Consider the following 11,569-nt stretch of genomic DNA (forward strand, 5'->3'; position numbering starts at 1 on the left):
GTGGCTGACCTGGAGGATCTCAGGGAGACAGAGATAGATGAGACTTTCTGTGACAGTAGAGCCATGCCAACCTCAGTCTTACAGCCTGTCTTCTGTCGAGGAAGATGAAAAGTCTCGGGGAAGGAGAACATCCAAGTGGAGTGGAAGGAAACGATCCCATAGTTGGGGCCCTCCTTCATTATGATGTCAGGGTATCCTCTCACACTGAGGATACCTCTTTGCAGGAGGGAATGCCAGTAATTAGGAAGACAGGTAATAGTAATGGAGGATTCGATCATTAGAAATATAGATAGGTTTGTGATGACCAAGAGAACTACATAGTGACTTGCCTGCCAGGTGTGAAGGTTGCAGATCTCTTGAGATATCTAAAGGGGGCTTATATACAGTTCTGGGGAGGAATTGGTAGTTGTAGTACACGTAGACACCAATGATATAGGGCAAGAGAGAAGAGAGGTCTTGAAGGCCAAATTTAGACTTCTAGGTAAGAGATTGAAGTCCAGGACCTCTATGGTAGCATTCTCTGAAATGATTTTAGTTCCACACGCAGGGCCAGTTAGACAGGCAGAGCTGCAGGGTCTCAATGCATGGATCAGACAATGGTGTAGGGAGGAGAGATTTAGGTTTATTAGGAAATGGGGAGCCTTTTGTGAAAGCAGGTGCCTATATAGCAGAGGTCCTGAAACTGTGGGATGGGCCCCCCTAGGGTAGGGTGAGGGTGTGGTGGGGCTTAGGCCAGCCCCCTGGGGAGGTTGGAAGGGAACAGCACCCAGCCCTGCTCCACTCCACTCACAGCTCTGCTCTGGTCCAAACAGCAGTCCCGGCCCTAATTGCGGTCTGGCTGCAACTCTGCATCTGTCCTTTCCTAGCCCCAGACCTACCCCCAGCCTCAGCCCCTTACCTGTGTCTGACTCGGGGGCTGAGGGTGGGAAACAGGGGACCCTGAAAAGTTTGGGACCACTGCTATACAGGAAGGCAAATAGAAAGGAGCATAAACTCTGGCAAATCAAGTGTAAAAGTTTATAATTAGGCAGGCCAAAAAAGAATTTGAAGAGCAACTAGCCACAGGCTCAAAAACTAATAGCCAAAAAAAAATTAAATATGTCAGAAGCAGGAAGCCTGCCAAGCAATCAGTGGGGCCATTGGACAATCAAGGTGCTAACAGAGCAATCAAGGAAGATAAGGCCATTGTGGAAAGCTAAATGAATTCTTTGCATCAATCTTCCCTGCAGAGGATGTGAGGGAGATTCCTATACCTGAGCCATTCTTTTTAGATGACAAATCTGAGGAATTGTCCCAGACTGAGATGTCAGTAGAAGTAGTTTTGGAAGAAATTGATTAAATTGAGCAGCAGTAAGTCACCAGGCCAGATGATATTTACTCACTTTGTATAGTGGGGTTGAACCATTGAACCAAACTGTAAACTCTATATGATGGAAACCACTTCAAGCCAGGGAGTGTGGCAGCACCTCTAATTCTAGCACCAATGTATACACCCAAAAGTATTGAAATAACTCAAATATGAAATTGCAGAATTACTAACTGTGGTATCAAGTATCAGAGGGGTAGCCGTGTTAGTCTGGATCTGTAAAAAGCGACAAACAGTCCTGTGGCACCTTATAGACTAACAGACATATTGGACATATTTCACAAGCTTAGGCTCCAATATGTCTGTTAGTCTATAAGGTGCCACAGGACTCTTGGTGACTGTGGTATGTAATCTATCACTTAAATGAGCCTCTGGACCAGATGACTGGAGGATTGCTAGTGTGGCACCAATTTTTAAAAAAGGCTCCAGAGGCAATCCTGGTAATTGCAGGTCAGTAAGCCTAACTTCAGTACCAGGCAGATTGGTTGAAACTATAATGAAGAACAGAATTACCAGACACCTAGATGAACATGATTTGTTGGGGAAGAATCAACATCCCTTTTGTAAAGGGAAATCATGCCTCTCCAATCTACTAGAATTCTTTTGAGGGAGTCAACAAACATTAGGAAAGGGATAGATAGTAAAACAGTACTGGTATATATTATAATGCCACTATATAAATCCGTGGTACTGCCTGCAGTTATGGTCACCTCATATCAAAAAAGTTAAAATTGGAAAAAGTACAGAGAAGGGCAACAAAAATGATTAGGGGTATGGAACAGCTTTCATATGAGGAAAGATTTAAAAGACTGGGACTGTCTTTTTTCCAAGCTGAACGACTAACTGGGGGGGGTGGGGGATATGAAGGAAGTCTATAAAACCATGAATGATATGGAGCAAGTGAATAAGAAAGTGTTATCTACTTCTTCACATAACACAAGACCCAAGGGTCACCCAATAAAGTAGGCAGCAGGTTTAAAACCAACACAACTCAGTCAACCTGTGGCACTCATTGCCAGGGGATAGTGTGAAGGCCAAAACTATAAGAGTTCAAAAAAGAACTAGATAAGTTCATGGAGGATGGGTCCATCAATGGTAAATTAGCCAAGATAGTCAGGGATGCACCCGATCAGCATTCACGTCACGCTCCTTGTCAGTTCCAGCCCAGCGCAGGTCAGCAATAATATTTAGCATTTTATAGCTTCAAGGTATTATACTAAGGATTAAATAATGATGGGACTAAATTTAGGATCTCTGTCATATTCTCAGTCCATCAGACCATGTTTCCCAAGCCATAGAAGGTGGTCTTCATTTTAGGGTTGCTGGGTGGTGTATTTGAAATGAATTAGATGTTCTCTCAGTACTTACCAATGGATAAGTGTCCACAAAACCACTATGGTTCTCAAGTGACCCACCTTTCTGGCAGTTTCAGCATGGAGACCTTCAGACCTAGCTTCTCACCCCTCCAGGTGGTTCCTTTAGGTCAGGACTGAGGCCCAGCAGCGTAGGGAAACTCACTGTAGCCAACATTGTACTGGTCTATGGATAAACGGTGGACTTCCTCCAACATCAACTGATCATTCCAGAGGCAGGAGGGTGTAATGGGGGGTTTTCATAGGGTGACCAGATGTCCCAATTTTATAGGGACAGTCCTGATTTTTGGGTCTTTTTCTTATTTCTCCTTTTACCCCCCCACCCCCACCCTGTCCTGATTTTTCACATTTGCGGTCTGGTCACCCTGGTTTTTCATGCTTGATTTTATTTTTTACATTAAAAACTTGGGTCTTTCTGTCCTGCTTTCCTGGAAGACTTGATGAATAACTAGAATTAGTAGAATTTTGATGGAAACAAAATTACCAGTCCAGGTCAGCCTAGGCTAAACTACAAAAGTTTCTAACCTGAAGTAAAGGATTAGGGTGTATCCAGACTAGTCTTTACAAAAGTGTTAACTACCTCAAGTGAATTGGCAATCAGATCAGTTCCCTCAGTGATATTTATTCAGAATGAAAGACTTTGTTTTTTTGCTTCTTTAACACCTATTAAACTATAGCTCTTGGAAGAAAAGCTGTTTAAGAATTTAACACTCCCGCTACTTCAGATAAAAGCTGAGAGATTTCCCAATAAACATCTGCAAATCATCCAAAAAGTCTTCAAAAAAAGAAAGAAAAGACAAGACATTATTAATTGATGATAATCCAAAAGGGGAGAAAGCAGTTCTTTGTTTTTCCTTTGGAAAACACACATCTTTCAGGTCCTTCTGCATCATAAAGAACTCCTCACCCCAAAAAACATCCCCCAAAAAACAGTTAAGCCTCTCTCTGCATCTTCTCTCTGTAGATCCCTCTTTTAAATTCCAATTTAGAATTACTGTATGAATTATAAACATCATGTGATGAGGATAACCAGCCTTAGCTGTCCACTCAGTCTTCTAAAAATGGTCAGCTGTAATTTTTTTTCAAAAATAACCATCACTAAAATACTTGCAGCCCTGGTGGCTGAATTTCAAAGGGGGAAAAACAACTGGGGAAACTGCATATCAGGGTTCTCTCAGTGTCTGTGATTGTATTACTAATGCCTTATGGAAAAGCTTGCAGGCAGGGTGGGACTTAAAGGTGACCTGCAAAGGAAAAGAGGGATGAGTCACCTTTTTCAGTTTGTGATGTGTAAAAATGCCCTCTTAAGATCCCTGTTGAGGTTTCTCCATTTTAAAAAAAAATTTGCTTGTTGCTAGCAGGCATGTTAAATCTGGTCTTTCTCTGTTTATTTGGAGATCTTTCTTAGGTGACTTTGATAGTGGGGGAGATCTCTGCTATTAACTGAAGGGATATGGAGTTAAATGTTCAATAAAAGTGTTTCTTCCAATTCTACTCAGGCATTTGAATTAAATAGGCATTCACAAAAATCAGATTTGTCTAACTAAAAACCCCATCCCTGCTTAGATGCTGATCCTCCAAATGCTTATTCATGTACTTTATGAAGTGAGTAGTCCCATTAATTTGAGCCTTAGTTAATCAGGTTTCACTTTTATGCTTTCTCTGATATTCTTCATTTGCCTGGACAGTCTTCCAGTAAAAACAGCGTACTCAAGATCTGAATTTCTAATGTTAAAACTAAGAAGTCATCCTCACTCTCTCCCACCACTTAAAGCCCCGCCAAAAAAACATGCTATAAAAATGTATAAAAATACATAACAAAAACAAACAAAGCGGGAGAAGGGCACAGTCCTAATCCCCCTCTTCCCACCCATTTGCGTTCACCTGCCAATCCTGAGTAGTTGAGACACATAGTACGAAAAATAGGCTCGAGAAAGTTTGGGGCCAGGCTCATAGATTTGAGATTCAAATTCACTTATGAAAAACAGTGAAGTTGTGGCCGTGATAAATTTGGTCCTTACAGTTAAGTCAGATTTATTGAATTGTATCAGTTCAATGAAGATCAGGCCAGGATTTCTAAAAGTATGGTAAGAAAGGTGATCAAAGTGTAATCTGAAAGGCTTGTATATGACACAAGGGTTTAGAGAGACAAGGTGGGTGAGGAAATACCTTTTTTTTGGACCAATTTCTGTTGGTGACAGAGACAAACTTTTGATCTTATACAGAGCTCTTCTTCAGGATTAAGTGATTTTAACACTGAGGGTATGGCTACACTTGCAGCTGTACAGTGCTGCCGTGGGAGCGCTCCCGCGGCAGCGCTTTGAAGTGCAAGTGTGGTCGTGGCGCCAGCGCTGGGAGAGAGCTCTCCCAGCGCTGCAGGTACTCCACCTCCCTGTGGGGATTAGCTTATAGCGCTGGGAGCTGTGCTCATACTGGTGCTTTGCAGCGCTGTAACTTGCTGCGCTCAGGGGGGGTGTTTTTTCACACCCATGAGCGAGAAAGTTGCAGCGCTGTAAAGCGCCAGTGTAGCCAAGGTCTGATATAAGTACAACAGTACAGTAAAGTCCCAGGGCTGGTCTACACTAGATAATTAGATCAACCCAAATATGCTGCTCAGGGGTGTGAAAAATCCACACCTCGGAGTGATTTAGTTAATCTGACCTAACTCTCTGTGTAGACAGTGCTAGGTCAATGGAAGAATTCTTCTGTCAAGCTAGCTACCACCTCTCGGGGAGGTGAATTATGTACGTCGACAGGAGAACCCCTTCCATCAGCATAGGTAGGATCTGCACTACAGTGGTGCACATGCAGCTGTGCTGCTGTATTGTTTCAAGTGCAGACAGACCCCCAATGTAGATGTGCTGCCTGGTAGACCAGTGTGAAGTGGGGCTGGCACTGCCAGTATAACGTAACCTTCGTTTGAAACTACACAGCAGTAAAAATGCCTAATGTAGGCATGCCCTAATGATTTTTATTTGCAGTCCCCTAAAAATTTTTGAATGGAGGTGCGGACTCCTTTTGAAATCTTACACATAGTCTGTGGACCATCTAGGTTGAAAACCACTGCCCTAATGTGAGACAGTCCTACAGGCTTATTAATGTTCTGGAAAGGGAACTACTAAAACTCTCTTCTCTCCCTGCAGAGAACACGGGAAGGTGGTGACAGCCCTATAGGCTGATGGGCAATGACTTTGACATTGTACTGGAGATATTACTTTTATTGTCATAAAAGCAGATTCTTGGGACTGGCTTAGTTAGAAAAATGGATTCATTTTAAGAAGATGACTACAGAATTTGTATGTCTTGCTCAGTCCAGGATGGACCATAAATGTTTAATGCTTAGAACACTGGCCTTTTTCCAGAATGCCAGCCAAATTAAATTGAGGACTGGTGTGTATTCAGAATCTTGACTTGCTTCACATTTCCCCTTTGCCTCCAATTAGATAAGTGATAAGGAAAAGGAGGAATGGTGCTCTTCATTCACCCTCTTCTTTACTGTTTCACTGGGTTCTCTGCTCCCTAGTCTTCACTGCTGCTCTAACTGGAGGAGAATTGGAATGGTGAACCAAATTAACACACAGCATGTTGGCTCACCCTACGCAGTAGAGTTTTTGTGAAATCCACCCACACAAAGCTATAATCATCACTTAAAAGCAACCAGCAAAGTGGGGATGGAGGGTGGGAGGAAAGGTAGGTTTGTGGTGTTCTCCCCCCCCCCCCCAATTTTTTTTTCAGTTATCTTTAAACAAAACCTACAACGGTGGAGACATTTATCAAAGGTATTGTTTGTTTGCTTTTAACTTTGAAAATGTCAAGGCTGGTCTTTCCTGGTTTCATGGTGGACTCATTGGGGATCCCAGAATTGTATATTGGGAGTTTTCTTGGCTCTTAACTGAAAGCGGTAGGCTGTTGAATCCTTAACAAAGAGATCTTTTCACTTAAGTGTTTGAAATAAATAGTTGTGAATAAAGCTGAACAAAAATGTCTGAATAAAAACCACTTACCCTCTCATTTAAAAAGGCAAATCTTCCTTGGTACTTTTAATTTTGTAATCCTAGCAGCTCTCGAGTCATCCACAGAGTCTTCCGGGGTAAGCAAGGCTTGAATTCTTGAGATAAATCAGTAGGGAAGAGGAAAAACCTTTTAAAAGCAAAACCGTTTAGGTCCCTTCATACATGACTGGGAACAAGCCCAGTTCACTCCTTCCTCCCTCTTCTAGGTTATGTTTAAGAACTTAACAACGGATATAAAGGGTGTGTTGGGCCTTCCGTGGGCCTGTACACCTGTGTAAATGTCACCCTAACTGAGATATTAAAAGTACTGATAAGAACAGAAAATGGCACAACAGGAATACGATCTCCTGGAAGAAATGTAATGGGAGCAGAAAATGGTATGAATACGTAATGCAAACTATTCTTCTGGCAATCTTTGTGTTCCTCTTTGCTTTGTCCTGTGAAGGTTTGATGGCAGGCGGCAGCAGACTGCCCCCTGGCTGAGGTATGTGGGGCACTCCTGAAACCTGGGATAGCCAGTGGCCTTTTAAAAAGCCTTCAGAGAACTTGCCAAATAACACCCACGTGACAGATGTAAAATTAGAAAATTTAAAAGGAATTGAACACAGCTTTTGATGTCTGACTGTGCTAGTGTTACAGACCACAGCATCAGGAGAAAGACAAGCTAACATTGGCAATGGATTAGTTTTAATCAAATAAGCAGACAATTCTGCTTAATGCTGACAAGCTGTAATAGGATATTTGATCAAAAAAGCAGCAGTGGTTCAGTCTGTCTCCTTCTCGACTAAAATTGCAAAGCATCAAAATAAGCACATTCAACATAAGTTGAATTTGGTTTAGAGAGGGTGAAGGGTGTTTATCATATACAGCTGAGCATTAGTCATCTGAGGCAAAAGCTTCAGTTTTCTCTTTTTTCAGCCTCTCAGCAATAACCCACAAAGAATCTGATAAATATTGGATTATGCCACAGGGCAACTGTTCATACCTTTAATAAGCTCTGTTTCCCTGTTTTTTCCCCACATCCACCTTCCGAATAAATGCCCTGTCACAAAAACAGAACTACCAGTTAAAATTATGGTTTGCATTCCACTTCTGTTTCTGTAACTAACAAGATGAAGTCCCCATAAGTACCATATACTTTAGAGAGCTCTCTGACCTACAGAGAGCCCACAGAGAGGGCAACAACACAATTCTACCAGGCTCTAGAAAGTCAGAGGTTCACTGCAGAATCCAGGACTTTAAAACAGGGTTAAGGTCACTGGCTGCTGGTCATGTTTGATTAAATGATAAAATAAAACATGGATTTAAATCTTTTCACATAGACAAAGGTTGAGCTCTGCGATTTTATATCACACGTTCTGGAGTCTTACTGAATGAACTCTGAATGTTTTTAAGGGCAAGTGATTAAGACTGTTCTGGCTGAACAGTACAGATTTATGATCATGATGTAATTTATAAAAATTCCAATGAAATCAGGGCACATTCAAGCTGTATTAACAAAGATATAGCACTAGCTTCCCCTTCTGGCCAAAGGGAGCAGCATCAGTCTTTCAATGCCAGCACAGCCCCAATAGAGACCGAGTGAACTGGATTTTATTTCTTCATGTACATCATCATTCTTCCTACCTTTCACCCCATTCCCTCTTATTGTTGTTCACACCTATTTATTGTATCTTGTGTTGGCCCAGGAGATATTGGTTTCCTAACCTGGTGAACATGTCAATAAACTCATCATTTTTCCTGACTCCAGGGCTGGATTTGTTGTTGTATGGACCAGTTCTTCTGCAAGTTAAATCTAGCAGCTTGGCATTTGAAAAGAAGTTTGGTGTGCTCACTGCACGGAAGAAGGCAAGACACACGATAAGGGTTTTAACTAGGCTGCAGCTTTATTAGTTAAATTGTATCCAAGGTTCTTGTTGAGAGACAGCCCCATCACTTGCACCCCATTGATTCTTTGACAATGTGTGGGGGCTTCCACTGCAGGGGGAGTCCATCACCTTAGGAGGGTCTCTGGGCTTTTTCACTCCCCTGCTAGCATCTCTCCCCCTTTTAGGGGGTTGAGGTCAGAGGGGACCTTGACCCTCAGCTTGCACCGCCACCAAGTACATAGGCTGGGTGTCTCGTAGCTTCTGGTTTGCACTTTCCCCCAGGAGGTTAGACATAATGTCCTAATGAGATGGGGCATCACCTTGGGATGCCTGCTACATTATCTGTTTGTTTGTATCTGGAGTCTAAATCATTGAGTTCCTGCATTGGGAACCTGCCACAAGTAGGCACCAGTATCAGGTTGGCTGCCTCCATCCCCATGTCCCTGCAACAAGTTACCTAGAAATTCAGCCAACCCACTACTGAGATCATCCAGGAACAAATCTGCACCTGTATCAGAAAAAGTTCAGGTACAGGCTGGGCAGATGATAACCAAGCTACCTCAGGACTCCAGCCATGTTAGTACTTTCCAGTTGGCCCCCCTCCAGGCCTTATCCACATTTTTTGTGGGTGGATTGCAGTCTGCCAAACCCTGCAGACTAGTATCTCCAACTATATTATCCCCATGCTAGGAAACATGTCCAGCAGCCATCCAATATCCTGCTTAGCCTTCCAAATCAGTTGGAGCCTGGAGCACGTTCCCAGGTCATTCTTCCCTAGGGGGATAATAATTTGTGGCATATCCTTACAGGGCACCAGTCGATGCAAAAGAGGCATGAGCTGATCCCACTATATGCCCTGTCTGCTGTGCCAAGATTAAATCACATCCAGCCTGAAGACCAGCTGCAAGCCCTTTGCTGAATTACATGCTCATTTGTAAGTCCAGTGCACAATGCTGCACCCGCAAATCCATATCACCAGCTGTAGACATGCTCCAGCACATTCTATATGATAGACGGGGAAGGAAGCAGACATGATTAAAACCTGTGGTGCTTATGGACCACCACCATGTCAGCCTCCTTTCAGACAGCTGCACATAGGACTTACAGGCCCTTGATCACTTGTGCCCTATAGCCTGGATCTCTGGTGTGCCAAAACCCAACTGGGTAGCTGCTCTTGCAGCTACTATATGAAACTGATGTGTATTCCAACCTACTTGCCAGGCTGTTGATCTGTGCCTCAGACTTTAAGGGGCTTTCTCATGATGGCATCTTTGTGGTCCTATGACCATACAACTTAATGTTGAATGAAGTAGTGGAAGAATAGAGAAATGTCCAGCTAGGCCAGAGAAGATAGTGAGAATCCCACTGGTGATTGGATTGATTTAAAATAAGGGAGAATTTTTTTCTCATAAGGAAAATACTAAGTTCAGTAATTTCCAACACACTCACCTTCCTCCCACTCCTTGGCCTTGCAAATGGAAGAAAAGCTAGGGTGTGTGGGTAAAGCAGCCAAGGGAGAATCTCAGGCTTTTCAGTTTTCCATTATAAACAGGTATTCACACATTCTTGTCTTTTTTCACAGGGGGACAGCATGTTGGTGAATGAGTGAGTTGTTGTGGGGGTGAAGTTGTCAGGGGAAGGTAGAAATCCCACTGTCTAGAGTCTAATTGAGGGTGGTTTAGCAGCGCTCAGGACAGGTGACAGGATAGTATGCTCTCTTCACCCTACCTGCTCCTCTTTGTGGTTGTTCCTATGAGATATGCTGGCCAGGACTAGAATGTAATAGCAGAACAGTATGGGGGGTGGAGGGAAAGGGCTGTGGGTGTTGGGGTGTCTGGGTATAGGTTGTCCGTGTGTGTGTATGGGGAAGTCTGTGGGTGTTGGGAGGGGTGTGTGTGGAGGTGTCTGTTGGGAGAGGTGAGTGTATATACAGGGATGGGTGTAGGTGCATGTGTGTATGGGGGATGTCTGTGTGTGCTGGGAGGTGTCTGTTGGGGGATTGAGACAGTTATGTGAGTGGTGGGGTGTCTGGGGGTTTTGGGAGGGGGATGTCTGTGTGTGTTGGTATTGGGAAAGGTGTGTGTGTACGAGGGTGTTTGTTGGGGGGTGTAGGAAGAGGTGTGTGTGTGTGTGTGTGTGTGTGTGTTGGGAGAGGTGTGTGTACAGGGTAGGGTTGCCAACTTTCTAATTGTACAGAACCAAACATCCTAGACCTGCCCCCACACTCGTTATATTCCCCCTCCCTCGGTGGCTTGCTCTCTGCCATCCTCACTCATTTTCACGGGGCTGAGGCAGGGGGTTGGGGTGCAGGAGGGGTTGAGGGCTCTAATTGGAGTGCGGGATCCAGGGTGGGACCAGAAATGAGAGGTGCAGAAGGGGGCTCTGGGTTGGGGCAGGGAGTTGGGATGCGGAAGGGGGTGATGGCTCTGGCTGGGGTGTGGGCTCAAGGGTGGGGCTGAGGGCTTTGGGGTACAAGAGGGGGTTTGAGGCTGGATGGTGGGGCCAAGGGATTTGGGGTGTGGGAGGGGGGCTGTAGGTTGAGGCAGGGGCTTGGGATGCAGTAGGGGGTAGGGGCTCTGTGGTGAGGCCAGAGATGAGGGGTTCAGGGTGTGTGGGGGGGGGTTGGGGTGAAGGGGTGACCCCATACAGCGGTGGCTGCTGGTGTCGGGGTGTCTGCTGAGAGGTGTGTGTACAGGGGGTGTCTCTTGGGGGGTATAGGGAGAGGGGTGTGTGTGTGTTCACAGGGGGAGTCTGGAGCTGTAGGGAGAGGGGTGTGTGTACAGGGGGTGGCTTGGGGTGTTGGGGGACATGGGGAGGGCAGGGACAGCGCTCTCTGCGTGTGGTGGGGGGATTGTTCTGTTCTTTGTGCACACGAGCTCTAGAAACCTGCAAACGTTGTTCCTTAATGCGCATTGCGCATGCCTGGAGCTCAAACCCCTCCCCCCCGCC

This window comes from Mauremys mutica, chromosome 5 (genome assembly GCF_020497125.1).
Source record: "Mauremys mutica isolate MM-2020 ecotype Southern chromosome 5, ASM2049712v1, whole genome shotgun sequence".
Taxonomy (NCBI): Eukaryota; Metazoa; Chordata; order Testudines; family Geoemydidae; genus Mauremys; species Mauremys mutica.